At 32.9% G+C, this 25,360-nt stretch overlaps 1 long non-coding RNA gene across 1 annotated transcript in view; it reads left to right on the forward strand.

Moving 5' to 3' along the window:
- The window catches only part of LOC110470575 (uncharacterized), a 74,148-nt gene extending 60,435 nt beyond the window's left edge, over positions 1 to 13,713 (forward strand). Inside the window, exon 3 of the long non-coding RNA XR_002465440.1 lies at positions 13,692 to 13,713. This is a non-coding gene — a long non-coding RNA (uncharacterized LOC110470575). The remainder of the gene's footprint in view (positions 1 to 13,691) is intronic.
- The last annotated feature ends 11,647 nt before the right edge of the window (positions 13,714 to 25,360 follow it).

Below are 25,360 nucleotides of genomic sequence, written 5' to 3' on the forward strand. Positions count from 1 at the left end.
TGGGGTTTCTTTCATGTGTGATGTAACAGCAAAATATATTTTAGCAGTAATTTCTAACTGAGGACAAGATTCTGCTGTGTCTGACATCCAACCAGCCATGAAGAGAGCTAAATACAGTGGCTGCCCTGGAGAGAATCCAGCAGCCACCCCACATGAGAGCAGTATATAACAGATGGGACTAGGATGACTGATTTAATTAGAATATTTTAATAGAAGAATGGAGAAACATTACACAGCTCTATCAGTTAGTGAAAAACTCCATTAAATTCCCCAAATTAATTGTTCCATAGGGAGAATATGTCAAATAAAGCATATCTCACTGTAATCTCTCTCTCTTTTTTCCCTCTTTCTCTCTCTCTACTTCTCCACCCTCGACATGTTTTTGGTGGAGATTTTTTTTGCTTTTTTAGGGGAATTCCAACTGCTCATCATGGAAATGAATCTGTTATGTGCCACTTATGGCACACCTAAAACTCTAAAGCAGAAACAAGCATTTGGATATGCTTAAATAAAATGCTGAATGGCTGAAAGGATTTTAATTTTTCTTATGCTTTCTGTTATAAAGGTTTTTTAATTGTAAAAGTATCTTTCTTAATCATAACATCAAGAAAAATATTTCTTACATTTCAGATATGATGTGACATTTGTCCAAAAGACAATTAATTTAGGTTTTTTTTGGGAAGTTGTTTTTTTTTAGTTAATAGAAAATAGGTAATACTATGTACATTAGTGCCTATTAGGATCAAAAGAATTAAAATAAATGGATTATTTTAAACTTTTTTTTTTGAAGAAATTCTAAAATAATTTAATGCAAATCCTTGCAAATCTCCAAGTAACTTCCCATTATATTGTCCCAGGAAAGAGAATTCTTTAAACTATCTTTCCAGTTCTTAAGAGAATATGTATTAAATAATTTTAGCCAGATACAAATTTCATTTAGGGGTTTTAAAAAAAAGTTATATATTAGGAAATAAAGCAAATCTGCTAATGCTAATGGAAGCATGACATAACATAAAACTTAGCAACACAATGCTTGATGATAATTCAGTTGCTGGAATAATGGAATCTATATCAATTGAGCATGACAGAATCTCCAATTCAGTAATTGTTCAAGTGCTAAGAAGAACAAATAGTATAGCTAAGAGCACAAGAGCAGAATCTCAGTATTATTTTACAGGACCTTCCTATTAAATCAAATTATAAAGGTTCAGAAACTACTTTAATGAACATTTAAAGAACACAAACAGAATATTTAATAATAATAATCATTATTGTTCAAAGTGGGGACAAGGTTCTTTGTACTTAAAGAAAAGCTTTGCTTGCTGAAAATGATTAGTCACCATAGGTTGTATTTTTATCTTTCCTATTAAAAATAATGATTTTGCATTACTTGAATGTGAAATTTAGTAAATCAAGATTTTTTGTAAAGAAAATAAAGATGACATGTATGGTTGTCAGGTTTGTTTGCATATGATGCACAGTCATTTTAATTTTCACTATGATTTCACTGAAACAACCATTTTCGGATTGGATTTTTCATTTTTATTTTCTTGCAAGATTTTTATATTAGAATTTAATTCCACAGTTTTGTAGCTTTTTAATCTATATTACTCTTAGCCTTCATGAATGGTACCTAACAAAAGCATACATAGTCATTCCCCATTCAGAAGTAGCTCATGACTGACCTTGGATTTGTTTTTTCTAAAGAATATTTGGAAGGGTCCTTATTACAAATAAAAAACCCACCCCAAAACTGAAAAAAAAAAAAAAAAAAAAAAGAAAATATACACTTGCTTAATTATGTGGCCTGTAAGTTTGAACTCCTACATTTTTCATTGCAGAGTGATTCAATGGGACCTATACTACTTTACTTCCTTTTCTATGTAGTTACTATTTCAGCAGGAGTCGATCAGAATCTTGCAAACCTTAAAACTATCACCTCTGTTATGTCATTCTGACATTCAGAGTGTCCTAGTAAAGAAATTACTGTAACATGGAGAATGTAATTATGGTACAATTGATGCCTCAGTCAGAGCAACTGTTCAGGTTAGAATTTGCAACATCTTAAGCATCACTAAATAGAAGTTGTTCCTTTAATTCTCTGAGTTTTGGAAAAGAATTAACTTTGTCTTAATTATATATTAATAACTTCATATTCTGGCTTTTCTTGCATGTACCCAAGCTCAGGAACACAGCTCTGGTTGCAATGAGGTTGCTTGTCAAATTTGATAAAGCCGCTGAACATTGATCCTTTTCTTCTTTTAGAAGATTTTCTTCTTGGGAAAGATAATTATGTCTTCTTCATATGTGTATTACTTTTGGATTAATCCATTGCTACCTACCTGCTACTGGACTTTGAAGGCCAATGGAAGGCTCACAGCTCAAGGAGAATAGGAGGAAACCTGAATGTTAAGTACAAGATAAATGAGTTGGCCTTCAGAAAATTTGGTCATGATTGTTATTGAGATCAAGTAAAATAGGCTTAAGAACTGTCACACATAGAGTGGGTGAGAAATGATAGCATGAAGGGTGACATTGGTTCATTAGTCAACCTCTTTCTTGGAGTTAATTTTGATTACCCCTTTAACATGGCCTTTTCTTATGATATGCAGCAATATTATAAATCTAAATTGTACAGAATAATCAATGAAAGATATCTTTCATTACAGATTTGAAACTACAGATGATATGTTATTAAGAAAATGCATATGAAGACTACTACAAGCTCCTAGACCACCTATTGTGCAGGTTATTTTTCTTCACTGCAATTCAATCACTTAGAAACCTCACAGTTTGGAGACAAAAAAAAAAAAAATATTTGGTAGGAGAGAAAAAGAAAGGGTTTTTTATTTGCTTGTTTTGGTTTGGGGGGGCTTTAATATCTCTAGAGAATAACTAGGGTCACTGTTGTGATTACAGATTTTGGGAGTGTTTTTATATACTTAAAATAATGTATTTATGATTAAAAAATACTATATTTTAGAATTCAAAATTAAATTAAATCTTTTTTTAACTGTGAAAATTTGAGGTATGAAACAATATATACTTTATGGAACAAAAGCAGAGATTGGCGTTTTCTTTTAACTTGTAACCACAAGCTGTAATTTCTGTGGTTTTTCAATTCTTGCTCTTATTCTGAGTAACAAAAACTATGAAGAAATATAAAAAATATAATTAAAATTTTGTTCATATTGTACAAAAATGCCTGTAATTTTGAAATAAAAAAGGCAAGCATTTCATATCTAGAACTATTTTTATATGGAATATATAAGTGAACCTACACTAAATATTTCAACTATTTCTTATAGTTGAAAATACAAAAATCAATCACTAATAGGCAGAAACCTATGTTGGAACAAAACCTTCAAAATATTAAATGTTGAAATTTGGTATTTGACATTAGCATAAGATCACAGGATCATTCACATGTGGAGGGACTTTGAGATCTCCTCAGTCCAAACTTGTGTACAAAGAGGATCAGCTGTGAGATCAAACCAGGTTGTGCAGTAGTTTTTGAAACATCTCATGAGAAACTCTGGGAATGAAGACTGCTCAACTCCTCTAGGCAAATCTGTCCCACTGCCTGACTTTTCTCACTGTGCTGAAACTCACTTCAGATCATGTCCATTGTCGTTTCCCATCCCACTTGCCCCAGTTCATGCTTGTCTGTGAGAAGCACAGCCCTGTTCTCCTTTTTCAGAGACTCTTAGGTGTTCCTGAAGCCATTTCTACTCCTGGTTGGACAAGTCCCTCATTCCTAGTATTTCCTCATGAATCTCAGAACAATTTTCTCTGACTATATTAAGATAAATTTTCCTAAGGGAAAAGACCTCTTAATGAAAAGCTTGATTCAAAACTTTCACATTACCTTGGTCAATATATAAATGATAAGATATACTGTGAAGCAGTCTATTTAGACTGATCAAAGTTTTAAATAAGATACATAAATTTAGCAAAATCTCTTGTAAACTTCTCAGTATAAAATGATTTATGACCAGGGAGAAGGGAGAACTGTTGTTAATCTTGTAGTTTGCTCTTCCAATACCTGGATATACTGTTACTCTGCATCTTACTCCATACTCAACTTCCCATGGAGGTGATGTTTAGACATTTATTGACCTTGACCCAGATTTTTATTATTCTACATTATTTATATTTTCAAACAAACGTAAAAAATGCATGCAGGTCTACTTAAGTACACTACATTGAGCAACAGTGAAGATAATTTAAAGAAACTGAGAGAATATTAAGTGGCTCACTCAAATTTTCAATTGACCCCCTACCACTATACACAATTTTTGAGGAAAGTATATGACAGTCTGATTTCTCATATTTGTGATCTTATAGCTCATAGCTTTGTTCTTCCATGTAATATAGAAAAATAAATCATTGAAGACCTGTTCCTGTAGTATGGAATTTGCTGAATGTCATACTGAAAAATACTTTCTTTTGCTTTTACTTTGAGATTGATTGTTCGTTTATGCACACTATTTTTTAACTGGCAGTAAATTCACTGGCAGGATATGTCCAAGTGTGTTTAGTCTGAGGCACTGGAAGAAGTTCAAGACCACAGTATCATATAAAGATCTTTCCTTTTCTTCTATTAATCAAAAGACAGATTAATTTCTCGGTAATATGGGGCAACAGGAAACACACATGTTGGACAATAACTCACTATCTCTCTTAATTTCTTTATTAATGTACCTTTTTAATCCACCAGACAGACTTTGTATGACTGATCATTACATATATCAATATACAGATCACACCAAGAAAAGCATAACATTTTTTTCTTCAGTTGTATCACACAAATTTAATTCCATTTCATGTTTTACACATGGCACTGTAAAATATTTCAAAATTCAATTTATGAACATTTTAATGCTCAGCCCCCATTTCTATATCTCCTCAAAATAAATTACAAATGTTTCCCACTTCACAAGAGGTTCTGACAATTCAAAAAAGCAAAATCTATGCAGTGACCTAATTTAAAGTTTAAACTTTTCAAGGGTCATAATGTGTATTGTGGTCATGGCTGTAGAAGTCTAGAGAAGAAAGGGTTTTTTGTGTCTGTGCAGACTGTGTAGTGCTTGCATACTTATAAATGGGGAATGCAGAATTATTATAATTAATTTATTTATCGGGTGATTTATAATTTAGCCTTTGTTCTCATTTTGAATTATGCATTAGCCATGACAATTTAGAAAAAAACCTGTTTATTTGTAACTTTGCTAATTTTAACCTAGAGTTTGTTCAGTTACTGGTAGCTGCATTTGCTTATGAAGTGGGAAAATAACTATGTAGAAAAACATTCCCAATATATTTTATTATTACTGTTTCTTAGTATAAAAGGATTTATTTTGAGAGTGATTTTACATTGTCAGATTTGTTCAATGAGAATAGAATTATTACCTGACAGTGACAATCTTGTCATCAAACTATACAGGGCTTTTCACATCCCTAGCAAGGAGCAGCTTTCTTCATTATTAGGTATTTTAAACCAAAAAAGTGACTTTATACAATTAATGAAGTACATATTGCCTTTAGTGCATTAAATGAAACATTCCCAAACACCCTGTAGCTTGTTGTATTTCTTGTTTGCACAGTGATATTCTGCACTGATGGCTTCTGAAGCCTTTTTTTCTCTTGGTCTGCAGAGTTAATAACATTCAACAATAAGAGTCAAAAAAGTGTATTGAAAGTATGAAAATCAGATATAATTTAGGGCTGGTTTGTGAGCTATTTCTAATTAGAACACATTTATTCCATTGGAATAAAATACACAAAAATATCAGTGAATTCAAAAATGTGAATTTATGGTTTTATGGAGGCTTTTTGTTTAATTCTTTAATTTTATATCTCAGCTTACACACCTATTCAGCAACATGCTAAAGTTTGGGCTTAAAACTAAATATTTGATAAATCTCACTCAAGTCAATCCCAAATTTGCTGTGCTTTCTCACTAATTATACCTTAGACCTCAAAGCAGTTATGTCAGCTCGACAAGTGCTGTGTGACATTATAAGCTGCTAAAATTACTGTAAAACATTTCATTTAAAAATAAGCATTCTCATGATGGATAAAATTACATCCCTGAGCTTCCTCATTTGAATGTTCAGGTAAGTGATGTGAATAGTGAATTAACAATGTTTGGCACTGTTACAAATTGCTAAAGATGGTTCAATAAAGCAAGCCTAGTCACAAAAGACTTGGATAGTAGTAAAAAACCAGGCAAAAATTCTGGATGTAAATTTAAGGTTGATAAAACATAAACAATCTACACATGGAAACACACTGATAATGATGACTTCCAAATTAGTTATTGCTGCTCAGAAAAGAAATTTTAACAATACTGTGAATACAAGAAGCAATATAGCATATTAGAATTTACTAGGGAAATTGCAGGAAGTTTACGCCAATAAATGGCTGTGCATTTGTCTTGGGGCAAGTGAGGAAACCAAGGGTGTGAAATTCTGAAAAAGGTGAAGACCATATCATCCAGAGCTTGAGTGTTCTCCTTGTCCTCCTTCTATAAATAGAAGAATAGATGTACTCCCAGCGTCAGAGCCACGGTGTAGAAATTTTGTACTGAAGAACTTCAGCTGTTCAGACATTCTTGTGCCTACTGGTGACACAAAAGGAGAGTTTGTATATGAAGGAAAATATCAACCAAAATTGCAGATTGTTTTAGATTAGCTTTTAGAGGATGTTTTTGGTTGTATATATGTTTTTTGTGAAAAAAATATGCAGAGAAATTACCTTTTTTTTCTATCAGAGGTATTTTCAGATTCTAGTTTGAACAAAGAGCTTTTTTGACTGATCTTTTAGGAGAGAAAGCCCTTTCACATAAATATATTGCTTTGAAAACAGGTTGAAAGGACAAGATAGCAGTCTACCAGGGATGGGAGACAGGATCAGTCAGACTGGTTTGCATTTATTTCTAGTGATTTTGGGGACTTTTTATTGTATCAGAAGCAGACAAAGGTGATGAACCAAGAATAAAAGCATCCATCACTTTCCTGTTCTCATGAATCAGCCAAAGGGAGGTTTTAGCAGGATTGTAGGTAATTTAATGTTGTAATGTTATGCAGGGGAACATCAAAATGATCTTGTAATGTGGTGTTTTTTTCTTTCCTTTCTTTCCTTCATTTTGACTTTGTTTTCCAATTAATTTTTTAAATGTATTCATTGTATTTTATTGGTCTTTAATCTAATGAAAAAGAGAGAAATGACTTCCAGTAATTACAAAAGCTTGATAAGTGATGCTGATAAGTGGATAACAGCACTATGTGGATTTATGTTTTACTTGGTATTTTGCTCTAGAGACAGGGTGTTCTGAAAGCATGTAAGTTTCACAAGAAAGCACTGTTCAAGAATTGCACTGGAAGAAGGCTAAAGTGCATTGGCATTTTCTTTTATATTTTTAATTTGGAGTCCTAACTGGGTGGGATTTTTTTTTTGTTTTATTTGATTTTTGTTTTGATGTTTTTTTTTTTTTTTTTGCAATTCTAGAGAGTCCATGAGATTACTAGTTGGCAAAGTCATTGCAGAATATTGCAATATCATCATCATCCACATTTCTGCTGAATGTGGATGATTTTGTCTTTGAATTTGGCTTTGGTGTATTAAGGAGAAGTGATAAAGTTGCAAATAGAAGTAGAACTGCAGTGTATATTTCAAATTAAGAACAGATTGAGGACATTGCTTTTTCAGACTCATAGACCTTTTTTCTGTGTTTTTTTTCCAGCTGATTGCTTATTTTGAAATATGTTGTTAAATTCTTAGCATCTGTTTCTTTTGCAACAACTTGTTACCTTTCCAGTGTTCCAAATATGACATTTATTTTCCCATTTTCTAATTCTGAGGTTTTGAATGGAGGCTTTAGTATCATTCAAGGAGAACCACAGAAACCAATTTTGTGCCTTATTATGATCTACCCAACTGAACAACAATGATTTGTGCATTTACTACAATTAAAAAAAAAACATAATTACAATGGAATAAATCTTTAGTTTATCCAGGTCTCTGCTTCTCAGCTGGGCTGGAACTGCTTCCAGCAAAAATACCATAAATTTAGGAAAATTTAATATTAGTTTCTGGGATCAAGCACATATCTAAAAGTTACTTTACCTTGTTTAAAAAAAACGGTAATTTTTTTTTTTCCTGGTGTGTCTCCTTTGCATTTTTGCTCCTATTTTTTCAAATTTTTATTCCTTCATGATGATCATTGTATAATTTTATTTACTGTTTGAAAGAAATATGTAAGCAACAATTGTTTAGATTTAAGATACTTTCTGCAACATTTTTAACTGATCTATTACCTGTAGGATTTTTGCTGTATTCAAATTCTTTGCAACTTAATAAAAATTCAATTTCTATTCAAAATAAAAATTTCACCTCCGCTATAAAACTAATAATTTTACAGACAACTGATAGCTGCCTGCAAGAAATAATCCAAGCTCACCCTCATACTGGTTTACAAGTTAGCTCAATTCTGCAAGAGTTAAGGTCAAGATCCTTTCTACACCATAGTTACCAGAGTACATCTCCCATTGTGTACAGTAATAATTCAGTGCAGGCTGTTTCAAAGCAGAGGAAATCTGCTTCATAAATTGAACAAGGAAGTCAGTTAATAGAAAAAATACCAGAACTAGAAGACAATGGAAAATGTCAGGAAATGACTGACAGCTTCTATAAAGCATCTTTGAGTTTTCAGCGGACATTTAATCCCTGGTTTTAACTAAACAGACAAATATACCAAAACTGCCAGCTCACAACTTTAAATATAGGGTACTATAATGAAAATATTTTTGACATATTATATACACATATTATCCATTTGGCTACAAAAATAAACTTTTTTGAGATTTTTTTAGTCTATTTCTGTAATTTCTATCCTTGTTCAATTTCAAAAATTAGGTAACTTAATAACATGGCAGACCCTGTTTTCTAGTCCTATGCACTGTTATCATTGTTATCATATGTATTGTTGACTTTCTTGAGTTACAGAATCATCTGAACATTTCACAAGGAAAAAATCTTACAGGTTTTCAATTTCCTGTTTAAAGCAGAGTGAAAACAATCAGGAAACTTAGCATGTGGAATTACATGCTAGCTGTTGGAAAAAATGCTCCCAGATCATCTAAACAGAAGTCCCACTGGGATTTCAATAACAGTCTTCTCTATAGTTAAACAATTTAATGGATTTGGCAGCTTAATAAAATATATTGCTTTCTAATAGTCATGATTTTAAGTTTTTTTTCTTTTTTTTAAACACATATTATGCACGCTCTCCTCACATAGAGGGCAGTTTATACTTCCTTATAGCAGATCCATATGCTGCTTGAATCAACCTTTCCCCACACAGACAAAACTGACTGATGTCCAAAATACTATAATTACATTTGTAGCTGTAGCTGAGAAGGGTCAGGACATATTAATTTGTCATTTGGTGCATATTTATCAATGAGATTGTGCACACTTGCCATACTTAGGCTGTTAAAAACCAAAGCAGATTATTGCTGAAATCAAGTGGTCTTCAGTAGTTTAAGTGTACACATATTTTTATTAATAGTTTATTATATGTGTTATAGTGTGAGTGTTTCTAAAAGCAGGTTTTGAAAAGCTTATAAAAATTAATCACTGTGTGATCAAATAAGTATTTTCCTTTTCTTTGTTGCATTACAGTTCCAGCATATCCTTAAAAAAACTGTATCATTGGTGGAACTGGTGCAACAGCAGCTGGTAGTTACCATGACAATCATAATTTAAAAATTTCTTTTTGGCAATAATCTTTCTGATACTGGATCTACTGAAGTAAATGTACTCAATGTCAGGCACGTTTATAGTTTAATAAACATTTTAATATTTCTTTCTTTGCAATGGGTTACATCTAGAAAAATAGAGGAAACATGCATGTTGGACTATCTTCATCTTTGTGATAATTCTTCCTTGATAAGAATGAGTTGGTATGCATTTATACAATGAATGTGATTACGGGGAAAAATGTAATATAAGTATTGAAGGTCCTACTATACTTTAGCTAGATGCAGTATGTCCTCACTGCATTTTATCACATTTGCTTTTACATACCAAAAGGGTACCTTGTCTTGAAAGTGTTGTTAGGGAATGCAAAAAGATTTTTAAAAGGCGAAAAAAAAAAAAAAGTTATCTATATGATCCAAGTTGTTGCATATGAATTTCTATTTCACAGTACAATGTGCTTCTCCATTTTATCTCGCCCAAAATAGTTCCTGACTAAAAATACAAATTCAGTAAATATTAAAAAAAGTTTATTGACAAATCAGATGAATTATTGAATTTGCTTTCTTCTGTGAAGAAACATCAAGTAGACTATTTGTCTTTTAACTGTTTTGGAAAGTGACAGTACAAAATATTTTCAACTCTCCACCATACAGCACTTACATACTTTGGATTTTTCTTCTAGAATTATTTCCAAGAATGTAGATTCAACTAAGCCTGGTTTGATTTTTTGCTGCTCTTGGTCAACCATTTCAGAGAATACATCTTGACGTGTCCAGCTCTGTACACTGCCATGATTTCAAAAAACCTTTCTTGTTGAGAAACTCTTGAAAACTTTCTATTTGAGGTTATAGTAGATTTTAAAAGATATTTAATAGAAGACTTCTTTTTTGCAGCTAGGTTGTGGCTGCTCATTTTGTTATGTTTTTGCATGTGCAAAATTTTCCATCACCTGCAGTGATGAATACTTCACAAAGTCAATCTGTTGGTTACACAGCTTCCTGTATACACTACGCCTCCATCGCACATGCATTTTCTAGAATCTTTTATGTCTGGAAAAATATAAACAGAAGAAAAGAATTTGTGCTTCTTAAAGTAGAGGATAGCTGGGTTTTTTTGTATTTTTACAGACAGGGACAACTGTGGTGCATGACCAGGTGGAAAAAGTTAAATCTAAAACACATCTCTGTTATACTGAGCAAGGATTGTAAAGTATGTTGTTTTAAAATGACCAGGGAAGCAATATTTTAAATTCAGCTAATAGGACTGGCATTTACAATGGTCACCTAACACACAGAAGGTGACAATCAAGAGTCCATCTGAAGTCACCTACAACCTATATCCCCACTTGCACTTTATATCTCCAGATGTAGAGATATAGATGTTCCAGAAAGTATCACAATCTTTTTGTGCATAGTACTGACACAAAACTGTGACTTGTGCTGAATCTTATGTTCTTTCTGGAAATTTGACTCTGTTCAGATGGTATTTTCACATAATATGAGTGGCACACTAGCTAAAAAGCTCATGAGAAAGATCATAGGAAAACACTGTCTGGAAAGAATAACTGGGTTTCAGATGACTGTTGTACTGTGCCCTAATTCATAAACAATTCCCTATACTCTTGTCATCACCTTTTTTTTTTTAAAATCAGTAATAGATATAGGGTTAAATAGTATGCATTTCTAGCAGATCTTGAGCAGACTCTTAGTGGCACTTCACCAAGACTTTTGCTGAAGTAAGAGCCTGTTGCAGTTAAAATGACAATGGCTTTGCAACACTTTCATCTTGGGTATAATTTTATGGAGTAAAAAGGAATTCTAGTATAAAATGACTCCTCCGTGTAAGTTGCATGGCACCAAATTATGCCAAGAGCTTTAGAATTGCTTCAGAGCACCCACAGTGATTTCCAAAGCTGTTTGCATTACCTGTGAAGTGTTTAGAATATATCCTCAGGAAGGCTTTCAGTATTTATTGGAGATAAATTTCTGGTCCAGAAATTCAGAGGATAAGCCTGTGTGTGGATCATATCTTCCCTTACTTGTCAAAGACAAAGTTGTTTCTACTCTGCATTTCAGTCTCAGGCATGTTAAATAACTTTCTGCTGTGTAGAAATCAAACAAGAAACATCAGAGATATTTGCCTTGAATTCTGAGGGGTCAGTGTACCATTTCCTTTGGAAGAGAAATGAAAGGGTGAAGACATATAATGCTTTCCTGAGTCTGCTTTCATGTACAATATACACAACCTCCCTGATGACTGTGTTTTTGAGCAGAGGTATGAAATAATCAGAACAGACTTCAGAAATAATTTGTGTTCAAATTCCCAGCGAAGCTCTCTTAAATCAAGAAGCTTCTACAAAACACAATTCTATGGCCTAATGTACTGTCCTTTTTTAATAACTATGTGCTTTTGTTATCAGTAAATAACCATAGAGATAGCGTACCAGATGGACAGAAGTTAAAACCTATGCTGATGGATTTGAACTTGTGCTTCTACATGTCTTTTGTGTCTTCTGTAACTACAGCAGCTTTCAGTAAATAATTTAGAATATGTATTTCCAGATTAATCTAATGAGAGAATTGTCTTCTATGGATGTGTGGCATTGATATTTATATTCAAGTGTGATATTCTGCATAAGAATATTACCCACAAATTGATGAATAGCAAATTTAACCATTAAAATAATTCATTTGATTAATCAAGTAAAAGCATTACCTAAGAATTTTTGTATGAGCTATAATAATATAATATTTTCTTTTTATTTACAGGGAATTGAGTTAAAATTTTTTATCAAGTATTTTTTAGGCTCATTAAAAATACTGTTTTTATTGTGATTTTGGATTCTGGTTCTTGAATAAAAAAATGCATATCCTTGGAAATTAGAATAGTTAATGTAAAATTAAATATAAAATACTTAAATATTTTTGTAATAGGAAGGTGGTACTAAATAAATGTTGATCTTAACAAGCAGCCAAATCACACAGGATGATTTATTCTTTCAGTCAAAACAAATTGAATTCCAAATATGAAATGTTATTATGAAACCACAATCGCTCCACACCATAAATTTTATAAAATTTTATTGTAAATTATATGAGGAATAAATTAATTTAAAAGTTTAATTTATTGACAATATATGTCTAAATATTCTTTTTTGTTCAAAATTATTTCTACTATAAAATTATAGTTCTAATCTATGCTATGTTGAATAAATTTCATATTCACTAGTATATAATTAACATTTTATTTTATGATAATCTGGATACCTGGATACTTGCAGCCACAATCAGAGAAAAAAAAAGTATTTTTCACATGGTAGGATTTCTTTGCAAACATCAGAAGAGAAATATTCTTAATATATAATTGAATTAACATGATTCTAGTTAAAATAGGTGTCCTAGCTTTAATTGACATTTTACTTTAGTATTTCCATCACTACCATGTAGATCTTAGAATTACATTAAACGCAGGCATATGGATCTACTTAACATGGTTTCACACTAAATTTGTACAGTGCTTGATCTTTCTACTCTATAATGGCACTTTTTTGTTATCAACACATTCATGGCCTACAGCTGACTGCTTTTATAGCTTTTAATTAAAATTTCAGTAGAAAATGTCTATTGGTCGTTGTGTGAAACCAGTCATAAAGAAGAGGTTGTACAAACCCTGCACAAGATGGATTTACATTACCTTTCTCACCTTTGTCTTCATGGTGAAGAGAAGTTCATTCAAGATAATGACTGCAAAGTGGGAGGTCTGGGAGGCAGAACCTATTTTGTCAAGCACCCTCAATTATTAAGGACTTACAAATAAATTTGCAAGCCAGAAGTCTTATCAATATTTTATTTGATTTCAGTCTTGATAGAGAATCTCTCTTACAGTTTGAGGACTCATTTTTATTCATGTGGTTCATTTTCTTTTAGATTGGCAGCTGACCTTCTATATCATGTTGCATCTTTGGATATTAAATTTTTCTCTAAAAGGTATGTTTTCAGAATGCCTGGAATCTACACACACATTTCCACTCATGTATTTGAAGAATGTTAATTTGTCACACACTCTGTAATTCATTTCCATGAGTTTCTTTACCTTATATTCATGTTTGACCACTAGTCAGTCAGTTTCAGACTCAAAACAAATTTGAAATAATTTAAAAAAAACTCTAAATGCAATGCCTTTCTTAAGTACATTTTTGTATTCCTTTATGGAAAGAAACAAAACAAAACAAAAAAAAATGCAAAAACCCAACAGCAAGAAAACCTTAATCTGACAATTGCTTTGATATTCAGACATTCAGATTCATACCACTGTCTTTCCTTCTCTCTCCTTAGACTGAAAATACCTTTCTGCTTTCTAAATCCTTTTCTCCTTTTCTTCCAGAAATAGTCTTTGCTGCCTTCCCTCTGCTATGTTACTCCCCTTGCATGTCCTTTCACCTCTGACGATATTTTGTTAGCTTTTTTCACTTTCTTCTCTGAATGTATTTGTCATTAATGTAGTTGGTTGGGTTTGTGTCACTGGCAATAGACTGATTTATTTAAAAGGTTTTTTTACTGCTTATGGAATCTGGCTTTATTTTTTGTAGTAAAATAAGTGGTTGTCAAGAAAGAAATCAATATCATCTGATGAATTCCTTATAAAAATTAGAATATTTTTAAAAGACTTCAAAAAGAGGGTCATATAAACTGAAGAGATTTTAATACAATGCTCACAACCTTGAATATCATATTTAAACCAAAAGTTGATCATATTATATTATATCAAAGTAAATAATGTAAATGTTAATAAGAAAATTTAATATTACTATGAATTTATAAATATATGAGATTATATGACATATGAATATAAGTATATGATGTAAATGACATTAATTCACCAATTTTAATTGAGTAAAACAGAAATCAGATGTAATTATATTTTTCCAATAAAAAAGCATGGTTTAGTCTTTTGAATTTATCAAACAAGGGTCCAACTTAAGGATATCTGGCACTGAATGCCAAACAGTATGTGGTAGTGAGTACAAGACGTGGAGAAATCATTACACTAAAAAGGTCACATGGTATTTAACTTGATGTTTTTCATCTTGGCATAGAAGATGAACTCTCAGTTACTTCATTCTAAGTAACAGAGGACACTTGAGTGCTAGAACTTTTAAATATAAATCAATATTTAATTTCAATTCTTTTTTATGTCTTTTTCCTAGGATTTTAGTTGTTTCCAATCTTCAGGTAAGGAAATTATGGAAAATTATGGAAGTGCATAAACCTCTCCATTATTCTTCATCTGGCACAAAAGCAGATTTCAATGTCCAGCATGAGGAATGAGTATATATTTATATCAGGAGTTAAATAGAGTAAATCCATCTAAGAGGACAATGTGGCTGTGTGTAAAACATCTTAAAAGCCTGCAGAATCAGTACAGAGCAGGACTGTCACGGAAGGTTATTATCAAGATAAGCCTATTGTGTATGTAAGTACAAAGAGGCAACTGTACTGGCAACTCAAGTGGGATTTGAGGATTGCACCTCTTTGAATAGTTGGGGATTTTTTTATCAGCTTCCTTCTATACACTACATATTTCAAAAGAGTGTGTTTTGTGGAAGGTGCTGCAATGACTGCAAAGTGAGTACTTTGTGTCCATTCACACAGAATATAGAATTAAAACAAGTAGTTGCAGCCATGCAGACATTCCTCAAATTACAGAGTATCATCAGTAATTGTGGTGGAGAAGGCCAGAAAATAAAACGGATGCCAGCAAAGCGCATTTGATGAAAAAGCAGTCAGGGAACTGTTTTTCTACAGAAATTAAGCTATACTTTTCTTTCTATATTTTTAAATATTTTTTTTCATCTAAATGGCATGGTAGAGAGCAATATTTTTCTTTTTTTTAAATTACTTAGAGAAAAACAATACCTATCTGTTTAGGTCTTTAAATTGTATGTTCTCTTTACATTATTGACTGCTTAAAAATGTGTTTCCCAACTGAAAGTTCTAACTGAAAATTGAGTACTATGTTGTCACATGCATAGATTTAAGTCTGAAATAATAGGAGAATATATTTATTTATTTGTTTCAGTTGTAGACTTGTAGTTAGTGTATGAGGTATTCTAAACTTGACATTTGCAGACAAAGGCATAACATTAACTGACAGTGTCCCTTTATATTGTGAAATGGGAACCACAGGTAAAGGCCAAAAGAAAATTGTTTTTGTGTAACAGACAGGCCATTTACCAGCAATAGCTTTCATTTCATATATTATGTGTGTGACCTGTCATGTAAAATTGCGTTGTTCTCTGAAGAATCTGTGCTAGACTGCTGAAGAGAGATGGATTATTGTTTTATGCATTTTTTATTGTTATTTTTTCATCCTAGGTGGGTTTGGTGCCAAATGGCAAACTTTAGGAGCACACATGGGACAAATCTGGTCACTATTACTTTTTTTTCTCCTCCCCCATCCTCTCAAAGTGTATCATCCAGTTCAAAATAAGCACTAAATTTTCTTCCACTTTTTTTTTGTTTTAAGATAACATTGCAAAGAAAAAGTTGCAGAAAACACTTTCCCAGCTTTCTATGCATTTGTATATGACAGATAATATGATAGCTTTATTAGATTCTCTTCTATATCGTATACTTCCAGGTCTCTGGTGACAAATGGATGTCAATGGGCTTGGCATAGTGGTTGTGGAGATTTCAGGATTTATCATACACTGGGTTTGAGGAAACAACCATCCATCTGCTTCATTTTATGAAGTGTCTCTGCAAGCCCCGGAGCCAAGTATTTTTCATACTTGTCACTTTCCAGCAGGAGACACTACAGGTAAGTGATAGGGGCAGCTCTGTCATGCAGCAGGAATGTCCAGTGATCACAGGCAAGCCTGAGAAAAAATATATTGACTGGGACACTTGTGGTAGTACAGCATCCAGACCTTTTGTGGAATTTGTCCTGGGTCGGTGCTGCATATAGCAGATCTACAGCAAACAGTATTGGCAAGTGTCCAGCAGGCTGATTGATATGGCATTTATTATTTCTATGGGATTACTTCAGTTTTTTGAGATATGGAGGTTTTAGTGTATTGTGGATTGTTCTTTTTGTTTGTTTGTTTTTAATTCCCCTAACGACCATTGCCTTTTTACCAGTTTTCTCTGAAAGGCAATTTGACTGTTTTTTTTTTCCCGAGATGAAAACTTCAATCTGAAATTTTAATTACAATTCTATGGGGCATACACAACAAACTATGTCCAAAATTGGCTGAAGTACTCCATAATCTACCCATTATGCATTTTCAGTTAGTCATTTGTGCTGACTGTCATGAAAATGGAATTAAATACAATTGGTTGTTTTATCATTTAAGCATTGTTCTCATATTCTCACGTAAGCCTTACTCTCAGCAGAAAATGAATGATAATTTACATTAATGTACATTAATGCATCAGATTGCCATGGCAACATTTGCATAAACATTATCTGTGGCATCAGATGGTCATATGACAGTTGTGCCCTGAATAATTATGTCTTTTAATAGACCACTAATAAAGCTATCCAGACCTTTGCCCTTTTCATTCCATGAGCAGATTTGCAATTATAGATGTTGTGTGCATACAAAGTATTTCCTGGCGGACAGTGAGTTTTTAGAAACTGTATCAAACCCAGGTCTGCATCATATTGAATGATTAGGATCTAAAATAATCTTTTTTTCTTTAAAAAGTACATATGCAATTGTGGGATCTTAATCTATGCAAATGGTATCCAGAAGTCACAGCCAAAGTTCTGTCATTCTCTTTCACTACTGTGGCATTAAAATTGTGTCAGAAAATATGTGTCCTTTGCACTTTCCCAGTTCAAGATTCTGCCTCCAAATTAATATTCATCTTAATGTTTAGGGGCTTAGCTATTGTAATTAATCATGTTGTAACTGTAGAAAGATACCTAATACCCCATCCCTATGCATTATTTAGATTATTTCCTTAGTGAAAGGAACAGGCAAGAGATTAATTAAATCAAACACTTTTGGGTCTGTTTTCTTGCTGATGAACAAAGGATTTATATGCAAAACTCAGGTTAGCATTAATGCAAGCTTGTTGCATAAATCATCTAGGAATTGATAGGAGCAGTGAGACTTTTAGTGGCCTCCTTAAACACTTTCGTCCATCACTGCTGTTTAGATCGTCATTGTTATTAGTGAAGGAAAACTATTAAAATGTTTTATGAGACAATACACCAAGTAATTATAGTCATGAACTGTAGCTGAAAGCTCAATATACAGGCAAACTATACAAACTTACAATAAATACAGGCACAAGCAACCTTTCAATGACATTATAATTGCGAATGGTTTCTCAAAAAAAAACACAGGTTATTTTTTATGTTTTCCTCAGAAAGATGCTATATTTTCATATTACCTAAAAGAGTAGAAAGCAATTAATCATCTAAAGAATCTTGTTGATATGTAGCCTTTTTTCATACATTGAACAGCATAATTTGCAAGATGAATCACAGTGAAAAGAAACACTAGACTATTTTCTGCAGGTGTTGGAAACTTCTAACATCAAAGTCATTGCTGATGGTGAGTTGTTTACTATTACACTTCCTCATTTCTTTCTTTTACTGAGGTGAAACCTCTGCCCTGGGTCATTATTTCTTGCTGGCTCCATTTAATAAGAACTTTTTTCACTGTTCTCCAGGCTGATAGTTTACTCACTCTAAGGATTTTGTCTGATTATTCCAGTTAGGATTGATAAAAGCAGTAAGTTTTCCTTTAATACTGGCAATAGCAATTAGAAATTCAACACGAATGAGCAGTGTTTTCCCACTTATTTCATTTGTCTGTCTTTCTATTCTTTGAAGAAAAGCTTCCCTAATTTTGTAGTGATATTTCTAATGTGCTTTGTAGAAAAGTCATCTTTTGTTATGCATCTGGGCATGCCTGTAGCCAGGGTTGGGCCATGTCGCTCACATTCTCATAAGTGAACATGTTTCTCAGCTGCAGTAAATCAGCCTACTCAGCTACCATCTTCATAATGTAATTATTTTAAAATATTGTATTTTTTTAAAGGCTAAAGTTATATGGGTCTATGAGTAACTGACTACCAAAGTACAGTATTCTTTGGACAGTTCTTTTACTACACATCTGAAATATTATAAGTGATGCTATTCAGGATAAACCTCATGTTTTTATGTCATTTTAAACAGAAAACCTGTCTCTAGTTCACTTTTTTTTCTCATAAAGCAGGTGAAAAATAAAGATTGATACTGTACAGGGTATTTTCACTAGCAGGGGTTGTTAATGTGTCAAAGGGCATTGTATAGCTAACATTATTTTAGGAAGGAAATGTTCCATTTTTTACTCTTTATTGAGATAGTTTTGTGCTTTGTAAACATTATTTATTTGAATGCAAGCTGGTAGCCAGGGCAAGAATCTGCACGAGGAAAACTTACCCATTAGAAATTTTCCCTATTTCCTATGCCATTATAATGTTATTCTCCAGTCTGTAATAATGACCTTCAATGTGGCTCCTTCTCTTGCCATGCAGATGAAGAATAGCTACTTAAACAATTGTGAAACTAGCACCACTCAGCTCCTGTGGCTCATTGCTGCATTTGCATATGATGTCAGAAATTCACTCACATATAATTCATTGTTACCACCAGTAGTTTCATCTCCTGATTGTTGGTTCATGATATTTAAAAAACAAGAATCATTCTTTAATGAAAATGTACAAATGAAGTATCATAAGCTATTAAAACAAAAGTGATTATTATGCAAAGTGAAAACAAATGACTTAGTAGTGGAAGTGTACAGTTTTGAATCCTGAATTGCTTGGGGGCTTGTGGGAACGCAGCAATGAATGCAAAATGTGAAAGCAGAAAAAAAACCTTAGCATTTTTGAAAGATGGATGACAGTAATTATCATAAGCAATGACTAACTATTGGTCTCCACTTTGTCTCCCCATAATTCTTTCTCTTTTCTTTTCCTTTTGTGAAGCATTAACTACAGGCAGTCAGTTATAAAATGTTAGCATCTTTCAATAGCCTAAAAGATAGTCTTCACTAATGCTTCTAAAACTTACTCTATTTTCTGTATATCAGAAAACATATATGAATATGTAATTTACCACATTGATAGTAGCTCGTACTTTAATTACCGCCTGGTAAAGCATAGCTTACAAGTATTTTTTTTCCTCATACATTCGAATTGTTTTAACCATTAACTTTAGCTGAGTTCTATTGTTTGTTTGAAATAAATGTTTGCATAAACATATATAAATGCTGAACAATTTTGTCCCTAAGTGATAAAGTCAACATAGCCGTGTTTGCTCTTGTCCTAGTCATATCTATGAAAACAATTTAAATTCATCCTTTAATTAAAAAGAGAACAGTTAAAAATGAGTTGAAAATGGGGAGTTTGCTCAGAAGAATACGTCATGGAAATATCTGTGGGTAATGCATATATGGAAAAAGTCTAGCAACAACTGCTTCTGAATCCATTGCCAGCAAAACTTCTCTGAACCAGCTATGCACTGTAACAAATGGGGGGGGGGGAGGGGAACTAAGCTGGGAGTGGGAAAAGAAAAGATACAGTGCAGAGAAGAGACAGAGTGATAGCAAGAACATAGATCAGAGAATTTTGTGGAAGAACAATAGCTTAAAACAAAAAAAAACAACAACACAACAGAAAAAACCCCAAATCCAACAACAAACCTCAAAATTAACCAGCAATCCCTGATAGCATAAAACCAAACAAACAAACAAAAAAACCCCAAAAAACCAAAAAAACACCAACAACTTTGTTTTTTTTTAGTTTGGAGTCAAAGAGAAAACTCAGGGAGGACAGCTGTGATAGGAGTAACAGCAAGAAGAAAGAAGACTCCATGAGATAGAGCAAGGGCTGGAAAGAAGGGAAATAAGACCTCAGCAAACAAAAAGGTACAAGAAAAAAACACCTAAATGGAGGAACATAGCACCAAAAGAGCATACAGAGCAGTAATGCAATGGGAACTGATCAGCTTCGAAGATATTAATTCCTTTCAAACCATGACACAGTTTTATGTAGGGAAGAATTTTCAGGCAAGTGGTGTGAAAAGTATTTTTTTCTTTAGAAAGCTATACAGACTCTGGGAAAATAAAATAACTAGGAGACTGAATTGAGAGATAGAAACAACATTAAGTACAGAACACACTTTGCTGTTAGAAGACTGGATATGGAGGGATGACAGGGAAAACCTGGTGTGAAATATAAGAGTAAAGGTGTTTGGGAAGACCGAGTAAAAGAATAAGGCAATAAAAAAGTGCAAGTGACATTTTCAAGGAGCGAGAAAGAAAACAAAATTAAGAGATAGGAACAGCATTTAAAATTATAAAAATCATCAAAAGGAAGAAGACACAAATATAAACAGAGTAGGAAATTAACAGTAACACAAAAGTAAAAAAATTGGAGAAAATGTACCTTCACATACAGATTCATATAATCTAATATTTTAAGAATACAGCAAACCCACAGATTATTGTGTTTTACTTAGAAATCAGTGATTTAAGCCTATTGGAAGTTGCAGACAGTTAAATGCTCTGGTTATTCCCTGACTGCAGAGATTAACAAGGCTAGGGGAGTTTTTCTGAATGAAACAGTTCCCCTGTTTTCTCTAGTGTGTTTCAGCAGAGAGCTGTGAGTAGGTAATGTTGGCAACCAGTCTCTTTGTTGAGATATGGAAGGCAATTTAAGCTGCAAGTTGCTTTTTATGTTCAGTGCTTACATCCTGGGAGAGAATATATTGCTCTTTGCTCTGAAATACTTAGCACCCTTCTGAGTCCTGAAAGCCAATTAATAATTATATAATAAAAAACTGTGTGAATTCGTTTTATGGATGTCTATAATGCACCTATTAAAATCAATCTTTGAATATTTAAAAATCTGTTTAGATTAAGCATTAGATGCTTCCCAGATTCTCAAGTTGTAATTGATTATGTTTAATGCACTAACCTCTAAAAATAAGGAAACATCTTTCAAAATTGTCTTCACTTCATCCACACATGAGAACAGAATGAAAATAAATTAAACAGTGGCAAGCCATTGATTCCAACCTTATAGCTTAATTTATTCCAACAAGAAACAGATAAATGCAGAAGTCTAACACAGACTTTTTTCCATTTATTTTTTTATCCTCCAGGCTTGGCTGCCACAAATACTTTAGTAGTTGCCTCTTTCCTCAGTCACCAGAGCTTCTAATAGCCTCTGTCTATTTCTAAGATTATGATAGTTATTATTAGGAAGGCAGTGTGGCATGACTTCTAGTTGAAAATTATTGATGTTCTCTTCCTAGTTTGTTTTGTCAGGAGTAAAAAATCAAAAGTTACAGACTGTTCATGAGGATAACTCTTGTTTTACTTTTAATGTAGTAGTACTTATTATATTAAGTAATGGCTGTATTAATTAATGGTGCTGTATTAATTAATGGTACTGTATTAATTAATGGCTCCTCAAAATTGAGCATATTTTTCAGAAAATTTTCAGCACTTTAAAGATGAAAAATATTGTGTTGTGTCTGATGGGATGGATTTTCATAGCAGCCTCTATGGTGTCTTTAAGTTTTTTGCCGTGAACCATGTTGATAGCACACCAATATTAAAACAGGCTGCCCAGGGAAGTGGTGAAATCACTGCCTGTGGAAGTGTTCAAAAGGCACACAGTGGTAATGCCTGCGGGTATGGTTTAGTGATGAACACTCTGGTCCCAGCCTATATCTTGGACTTGATGATTTTAGAGGTTTTCTTCCAAACTTATCTTCTATGATTCTATGATTTTACTTTTTTCTGAAATACTGAGTAAGCTGAGCTGTGCTGAAGGTGCGCAACTGTAGTAGATGACTTCTTCAGGCTTGGAGAAGAAAAAAGAATAGGTTTTAATGGCTGATTTGTCTGAATTCATCTTCAAATTATTATTGTCTGGCTTTGCTAAGGTTTCCTTGTCCCAGGCTGGTGCACTGCCTCATTCATATTTTTATTATTGCTAGCAGAGCACTGTATAATATGTGTTTGCATATTATATTGTAGAGATCTGATTTGCTTGTGGCTGTTCCTTGAAAAAGGTGACAGTAAGATCAGTCTAACTGGAAAACAAAGATGCTGTGCAGAAATACTCAGAGCTATCTCTCTGCAGAGGTCTGTATTAGCTAATAGAGACCATTTATCGGCGGGGGAAAAAGGGAGGGAAAAGGGAAATTTTAGACATGAGACTGAAGCAGTGTAGGTTTTACTGTGGGGTGACCGAGCACTGGAACAGGATGTGCAGTGACACTGTGGAATCTTCTCTGGAGATGTTTAACAACCTGTCTGGACACAAATCTGAGTAATGTGCGCCGGGGAGCCCGTCTAGGCAGGACGGCTGAACAAGATGACCTCTAGTGGTCTCTCCCAATCTTACCCTTTCTGTGACCGTGGCTTGGCTAAGAGGTATCACATAGTACTTCTCCTTCTGTGTCAACAACTTGCTTTTTCCCCCTTTGTGATAAACTGTATTGTCATGTAGTTGGAGAGTGGTGCTTGCAGTCCAGACAGCTAAGATATTATATCACTGACTATATGGAATAATTCATTTTCTGCATGTGGACACACATAGATTTTCCATAATTTGATTTCAGCTCATATAGACTCAGTTTCCTGTATAGAAAACAGATAACATTCTTCTCATAAACAATTTTTTTTAATGTGGTTATTATACAGAAGAGAAGGGTCGACTATTCACTAGTATCTAAATTTACTTCCTGTTTAACTTTGTTCTGATGTTGGCAGTGGTTTGTTTTATTTCTTTGCTTTTACAAGTGTGTTATGTTCAGTTTTTGAAATTTTTATTATTAAGTATGGACTTAACAAATTGTTTCAGCAGTGTGAGACAAAACACTGGGCATATTATCACTTATCTTTGTTTAATACTTTACAGTACTGCAAAAAGTACAAGCTATTAAATAAGAATATAAGAAAGAAACAAGAATGGAATTAATTTAGAAAAAAAATAATAATTACATCATTTGGCATTTGAATCTAATTCCTAGGCTCTGCAATTATGCAAAATGAGTCTCCTATGCCTAGCTTATCACACATCATCAAAAAACTGAAGTGTGTTTAAAATTTAGGAACTAAGATTCTTATAGGAATATTGTTTTCAAATGTCTATAAAACTATAAAAAAGTATGTTTTCAATATACTGAAATATCTAAATTAGATGTTTACAGTAGCTGCAATGCTACTTCAGAAATATAATTAAGAAAATACCTTTTGTAGCAGCTGTATTTTTGATTTTTCTATAGTGCAGCCTGTTCTTAGATATAAAAAAAGGTATTGAAAGTCAGAGATTAGACATAACTCAATAATTCAGTTCAAAGATTAACATGTATTTATAATTACATCATTTTTAGTGATTTTTCTTTTTTAAACCTTTTATTTAACTATGGTAACATAACAAATACCCCAAGTACTTCATGTCATGGTGAAAAAATTCTCAGCAGATTTATTCTATTCCTTCCTCCTCTTCCTCTTTTTTTTAGGCAGAGCAGAAATCCAAATTTCAAGGAAAGATAGGGTTGCACTTCTTCAGTATATTCTGCATGTTCAATCTGTCTTAATTTTTTTTCTTTATTACGTGGTTTCTTACAACTTGTCATCCAGTAGCTTTAATTTCTCTGTCATTCTGTTCATTATCTGTTTGTGTTCATTTATTTTTTTCTATATCTAGGATATTTCCATGTACCTCTGCAGTTGAAACACTCATCTTCCCAAATTTTTTGTCCATCTTATTTTCCAGCATGCTGAATTTTGAGTGCAGAAAAGTAGTAGAATTAATGTTGAATGCTGTGGCACTTCATTTGCTTGTGTATCTTGGAAATAAAGGACTTATCCTGAACCAATCCTGTATCCTGTGAAAATTATATATATATAAAAAACGTGATGTCAGTGATACTCACAGCATCCTGAAGGCACTGAAAGCCCAGAGCCTTTTCCTCTCAACTCATGTAACAATTTTCAGATATTATTCAATATGAGAAAATATTGACTCTTTTTAAAGGCTTCTGAAGGGTTTTATAGGGGTGACAGAGCAAGCAGGTCAATCAGTCTTGCAGCAGCTAATGAAGTATATTTTGGGAGTTCCTTAAAGTCAGCTGATAAAAAGACATAATTATACATGTGATTCATGTGTGGATGGTCATAAATGAATTGCATAATTAGTGGCAGCATGAACAGCAAACCTGAAGCTTTATATATCATTCAAGGCTGATGCATAATGGAGTGTAAATATTGGCTGATGTAAAATTGACTAGGAATTTACAACTTCATTGTTACTGGAAACAATTCACAAATTCTTTTTTGCATGTCAATATCAGGCCAGTGTTATAGCTACAATAGTATGTCACACCTAAAAAATAAAATTGTGAGAAGTAAACTGAATTAAGTGTACTATTTTTGTTTGGTTGTTTGGTGGTTTTTTTACCATTATAGAAACCAGTTTTTAAATTTTAGTGGTGATGCTGGAGGAACTACTTTCCATTAAATGAAACTTTGATCCAAACACTCAGTTGATATCAATCAGTGCAGTTCATTGAAGAG

The sequence above is a fragment of the Lonchura striata genome, chromosome 2 (assembly GCF_046129695.1).
Source record: "Lonchura striata isolate bLonStr1 chromosome 2, bLonStr1.mat, whole genome shotgun sequence".
Classification (NCBI taxonomy): Eukaryota; Metazoa; Chordata; class Aves; order Passeriformes; family Estrildidae; genus Lonchura; species Lonchura striata.